The 6,160-nt window shown below is 48.1% G+C and overlaps 1 long non-coding RNA gene across 1 annotated transcript in view; it reads right to left on the minus strand.

Moving 5' to 3' along the window:
• LOC310835283 overlaps positions 1–6,160 on the minus strand; it is a 49,861-nt gene that overhangs the window by 39,804 nt on the left and 3,897 nt on the right. The gene's annotated exons all lie outside the window — the stretch shown is intronic.

The raw sequence follows: 6,160 nt of genomic DNA on the forward strand, positions 1-6,160 counted from the left end.
CCCGTACGGGCAGGGGTACCTTTACCTTTACTATGTAAGATTTGCTTCTCACTCCTGTGCTTTATAATTTATGTGTAAGCTGCCACGAGTTCGATTTCATCACAGCAAGGCAGGCAGGCTATCAGTGCCCAAGTCAACGCCTGCAGAAATGGAAGTATGAATGGAATTTCAGCAAAAAAAGAACCAGTTGTCCTTTAGAGTCTCCCCACCCCAAGCCTCTTTCTTTGGCAGTGCCAGGAGCGCAGAGGCATGGCGAATCTGACAGGGAACTTCTCAGAACAATGCTGTGGTCTAGCCTGAAAATCAGATAAGCAGCACAGGGTGTTCAAGCGAAGTCTGAACGATAATGCCAAAAACCTGTCTAAAGTGCAGGCTGACAAACTCCCATGAACACCATGGTCGGAGTTTCGGCTGTTAAAGGGATTTGCAAACAGAGCGTAGTTTTCCTGCTGATAATAATGCTGAGAACAGGTTTTATACAGTGCCGGATTTACATATAAGCTAAATAAGCTCTAACTTAGGGCCCCACTCTCTTGGGGGGGGGGGCAAAAAAATTAAAGGGGGGAAAAACTGGATGTATATTTCCAAAATAAAGGATAAAAAACAAATAAAATAAAAGCTACATACAGCAGCAGTTTTTTGTGTTGTGTATGGACCTATTACCATATACAGTGGTACCTCAGGTTAAGTACTTAATTCGTTCCAGAGGTCCGTACTTAACCTGAAACTGTTCTTAACCTGAAGCACCACTTTAGCTAATGGGGCCTCCTGCTGCTGCCGCGCCTCCGGAGCACGATTTCTGTTCTCATCCTGAAGCAAAGTTCTTAACCTGAGGTAATATTTCTGGGTTAGCGGAGTCTGTAACCTAAAGCGTATGTAACCTGAAGCGTATGTAACCTGAAGCGTATGTAACCCGAGGTACCACTGTAGTTGTATTCATCACAAAAAAAACCAGTGACAATTTGTTGTTGACAAAGGACAGCTGGATATATAAAGGGCCCCATTACCTGCAGGAGCTGCTGAGGGCCTCACCAAACCGCAATCCGGCCCTGGTTTTATATGCTGGTTTCCCCTTTCAGCAGGAGTCCCCATGTATCTCCTGGGATGCTGAGTCTCTTAGTACAAGGAGCCCCCTGTAGACGTGATCTCTGGAGATCTTCCAAGCTCCACTTTTGCTGTGCTGCTTACTTTCAATCTCCTCAATGGTCTTTCTGCTTCCCTTACACTTTTCCTCATGAACATCTCTCTCTTGATGGCTGTTCTCCGCTGTTTGACAGTCGCTTGTTCTCTCGAACTCATTGCCTTTTCTTCCTCACCACCCCGTGGGCTTGGAAGTGCCTGCTAGGAGGCCTGCCCTCTCTCTCACACCCTTCCAGTCCTTTCCCAAACCCCACCCTACCCCGAAACCTTGGACTCGGCCCCCTTTGTACCCATGCTCTGATTCCGGAAGCAGCCAGTGTTCTGCGCTACAGATGTTTCTGCCCTCTGCCTACCATCTTCCCTGACCATTAGGCTTCCCAGCAGAGGCTGGGAGGTGTGGGGGACTCCCTGGACCTGAATGGGGCAACTGTGTCCCTGAAGGACCAGGTGCACAGCCTGGAAGTAATTTTGGACTCACAGCTGTCCATGGAGGCGCAAGTTAATTCTGTGTCCAGGGCAATTGTCTACCAGCTCCATCTGGTATGCAGGATGAGGCCCTACCTGCCCGCGGACTGTTGCCAGAGTGGTGCATGCTCTAGTTATCTCCTGCTTGGACTACTGCCATGCGCTCTATGTGCATGACATAGTGACCCGGAAACTACAACTAAACCAGAATGCGGCAGCTAGACTGGTGACTGGGAGCAGCAGCTGAGACCACATAACACCGGTCTTGAAAGACCTACATTGGCTCCCAGTAGGTTTCCGGGCACAATTCAAAGTGTTGGTGCTGACCTTGAAAGCGCTAAATGGCTTAGGTCCTGTATACCTGAAGGAGCATTTCCACCCCCATCGGTCTGCCCAGACACTGAGGTGCAGCTCTGAGGGCCTTCTGGCGGTTCCCTCACTGCAAGAAGTGAAGTTATAGGGAGCCAGGCAGAGGGCCTTCTTGGTGGTGGAGCCCGCCCTGCGGAACACCCTCCCATCAGATGGCAAGGAGATAAACAATTATCTGACTTTTAGAAGACATCTGAAGGCAGCCTTGTTTAGGGAAGTTTTAAATGTTTGATCTTTTATCATGTTTTTAATATTCTGTTGAGAGCCTCCCAGAGTGGCTGGGGAAACCCAGCCAGATGGGTGGAGTATAAATTATTATTATTATTATTATTATTATTATTATTATTATTACCACCACCACCATCATCATTGGAGCTGGAGTCCAGCATCACCTTGAGGACACCAACTGGGCACCCAGGCTCTGCTTCTGTGACTCAGCCTAAGCATGCGAGAAGAAACACAACGTTCTCCTCTGCCTCTGCTTCTTCTGCTGTTTCCTCCGTGTCAAATTTTAGAGTTGATGGCTACTGTCAGAGCTGCCTCTAGGTCCCAGCTCACAGAGGACCAACGCCCGGTTGATGTAATGTACAAAAGTCTTTATTGAAGTTTAGTTTCCATTTCAAACCCCAGAGCGTGCAGCCCTACGTCTTGGCTCTAGATCGGCGAAGTCCCCTCTGAGTCACTATCCCTTCCGCACCAGTTTAAGATCCTAGCCCGGCTCCACCTCCTGAGCTGTTCCTTCCTCCTCTGGGTCCTTCTGCCCCCTGGGGTTTCCTCCTTCCTGGACTCTTCTGACGCTGACCCCCCTGAGTCTTGCCCTTCCTTCCGGCGGGCTTTAGGACCTGGCTCCCTATCCGGGCTACCTGCTGTGCCGCTCGCCTGTACATTTGAACTTGGCGCGCTCGCCCAGCCTGTGACTTTCCTCTTGACCGTTTCCCCGCTCTCCGATGGAGGCGTGGTCAATCCTGACTCATCTCCTCTCTCTGGTGGTGAGAACACTGGTCCCGATGCCTGGGACTCCTCCCCCCCACTGCGCTCTGGTGGGGAAGCTGGTCCTGATTTCCAACTGCTGCTCAGGGAGTCCCCGCTGGCCCCTTCCTTCTGGGGTTTCCCCCTTGGCACCCCCCTTGCCCTGGCCATCGGCGCTCCTTTCTGTGAATCTTCCGATTCGCTGGAGAGACTCGTGGAATCTCTCTGACCACTGTCACTGCCTACACCCCCCTCGGATTCCTCCTCACTCTCCATTTGCTCCATCTCCTGTGTCTCTGCTCCTGAACCCCTGACAGCTACACACAGAACTATGACAAGTGGGATGGACACCACAGCTCTGCTTTGCCTGTTTTGCATTTCGCACCATCAGCCTCCCCCTGGTGGTAGGAAAAAGAGAGCAAAGCTGTATTTTCTAGAGTACTGCTTGGACAACGATTGCAGAAACAAGAAAGTTTCTCGGTGCACACCCTTAGATTAAATGGAGTCATTCTTCCTCCCACACAAATGCACATTTTTGGAGCCAAGTGTGAGGAACCTTTGGCCCTCCAAATGTTGCTGAACTTCAGCTATTCTCAACCCCAGGAAGTCCGGCCAAAGGGCAGGGATTAGGGAACTCGAGGCAGGAGACCTGGTGCCTCCTGATTCTATCCTCAAAACAACCATGCAAGGTAGGTCAGGCTGAGGGAGGATTTGAATCTTGGTCTCCCCCAAACTTTGGCCAGCACCCAGATCACTACCCCACAGGGTCCCTTGGAACGACAGTGCTATGTCGCTGTTTTCATACTGTTCACAAACAAAAACCCCAGAATGTTCGGAACTGCTGAAATGAAGAGCTTTATCTTTGCTGGAATCAAAAGGGACCAGCGTGTGATCTAGCAACTCAAAGCACACAAGAAAATTAAAGAATTCTTCCCGGCATTTTCAGCTGCGTAGAAGTTAGAACTTTCTCAATTCTGACATTTTAAAGCTTCAATTTTTATTTATTTGGGTTTTTTTACATCTTCAGATCTACCTGACATTTTCAAATATTCCTCTTTTAAAATGGAGGAATCTGCTCTGCGGGAACATGTTGCACTGACATTTGCAGTTCAGTTTATCGTCCTCTTGCACTGATATAAGCTAATCCTGTTTCTCAGCTGAGTGGCAGTAGGGGAATATCCCATTTGCCCCGAGCCTTAATTCAGAGAAAGCAATGTATATATTTTTTCCCCTGGCTTCTTTAGCACCTGCTCACAAGTGTTTGCTGGCTCTGTGTCCTGATTGGTGGGCCTTGTATTTGACATCACCATGTAGATAACAAGCCTTCATGCAGAGAATGATGGATTGTCTGGCTCCCTGGCGGAGCTCATTTAAAACTCTGCAGGGCAAAGACAAGTGTGTTGGGCATTGGTCTACTGCCTTAGTAGAAGTTTATGCAACACTTAACAGAGAAGTTGCCACTTTCCAGAGTCTTTAGCTAGTGAGTAACAGGCAGGACGTGGGTGGCGCTATGGGTTAAACCACAGAGCCTAGGACTTGCCAATCAGAAGGTCAGCAGTTTGAATCCCTGCTACGGGGTGAGCTCCCATTGCTTGGTCCCAGCTCCTGCCAACCTAGCCAACCTGCCAACCTAGCAGTTTGAAAGCACATCAAAGTGCAAGTAGATAAAAAGGCGTTTCCATGCACTGCTCTGGTTCGCCAGAAGCGGCTTAGTCATGCTGGCCACATGACCCGGAAGCTGTACGCCAGCTCCCTCGGCCAATAAAGCGAAATGAGCACTACAACCCCAGAGTCAGCCACAACTGGACCGAATGGTCAGGGGTCCCTTTACCTTTTTAACAGGCAGAAATTCAACAGGCAGAGCTTTCCCATCCCTGCATTGCCACACTCAAAAGAGCTTTGTTTGTTGTCTTTCTCATTGCTGGGCAGCAGCTAAAAGCACAAAAACTTTGCTGGGAAGAGGCAGTCATGAGGGACAAGTGAATCTGTCAGTTTAGGCTTCTCTCAGCTTCCTCACTTTCCCGGCCTTCAATTCAATTCATCACTTTGCAATATTATTTTTTAATTCAAATCAAATATCTTTATTGCGGTCCATAGACCCACAAAACGGTTTCAAAACAAGATACAGTTAAAACAACCCAACAACAGGCAAAAGAGACTGAGGAGGTCATTTTGTTATGTCTAGAGTGTGATTGTCTGTTTCTTGCGACCTCCGAAATAAACTTTGCCACGGTCAGTGTAATATCATTTGACCTATCCTCCAGAAGGTATTTACCAATATGGGAGGCTTCAGATTTTCCCGGCAAGTTTGCTGGTAAGGCCATGAAACATCAGTTAAAAACATCAGTCGCAGCAACTAAATCATTCAGCCCGGCAGCGTAGCAAGAAAACAAACAGAACAATTCAGCACCAGATGAAATAGCAAGATAATAAAACGGATAAATAAAGGTGAGGGACACCCCATCTTACATCCCAAAGCCTGCAGTTGAACCCAGGATCTTAGGATCTATGCGTTCGAAGCTCACCACTTCCCCCAAAGAATCTTGGGAACTGTAGTTTTCCCCTTGCAGAGCTACAATTTCCAGCTGCCTTAACAAACTACTTTCCAGGAATCTTTGGAGGGAACGCATGTCCTTTCTATGTATGCTGTGAATGTGCCCTTTGAATCACGGATGATTCACTCTCATTGGTGCAAATCTAACAGGCCAGCTTTCAGTGTGACCCAAGAGATCAAATCAACACATTCATTTTACAGGGTTGTGTCCAGCCTGGAGGAAAACTGCCCTCCCTAAAGCAAATGTAAGAAAGCATATTTATCCCAGAAGAGAATATATGTGTGACGTTTGAAAAAGAAAGAAAATAGGAGGGAGCATCACGGCACATGAAACGAGCAATGGAAGAACTGTCCTCAGCTCAGCTGAGCTTTCATTGCAAGGCTTTTTGGGGGCTGGGGGAAGAAACCTAAACTGTGTCAAATAATTCCTTCCCTCCTCATCCTCTTGACACTTCTGGTTCTGTTCGCATGGATCTTATGGGTTTTCTTCTTTCCTTTCCCCCACATCTTGCTGATAGATGGGGCTTCCAGAGGTCCGAGGGGCTGATCATATCTTCAGCTGCTTAGCAGTGCTTTAGTTTCCAATGCCCCATAACTATTCACTAGGCCAGTGCGCACCTTCTTGAATTATTTCCATTGCCAAGTCACAGTTGCTTTATTTGA

The sequence above is a fragment of the Podarcis gaigeae genome (genome assembly GCF_964106915.1).
Source record: "Podarcis gaigeae genome assembly, chromosome: 17".
Lineage (NCBI taxonomy): Eukaryota > Metazoa > Chordata > Lepidosauria > Squamata > Lacertidae > Podarcis > Podarcis gaigeae.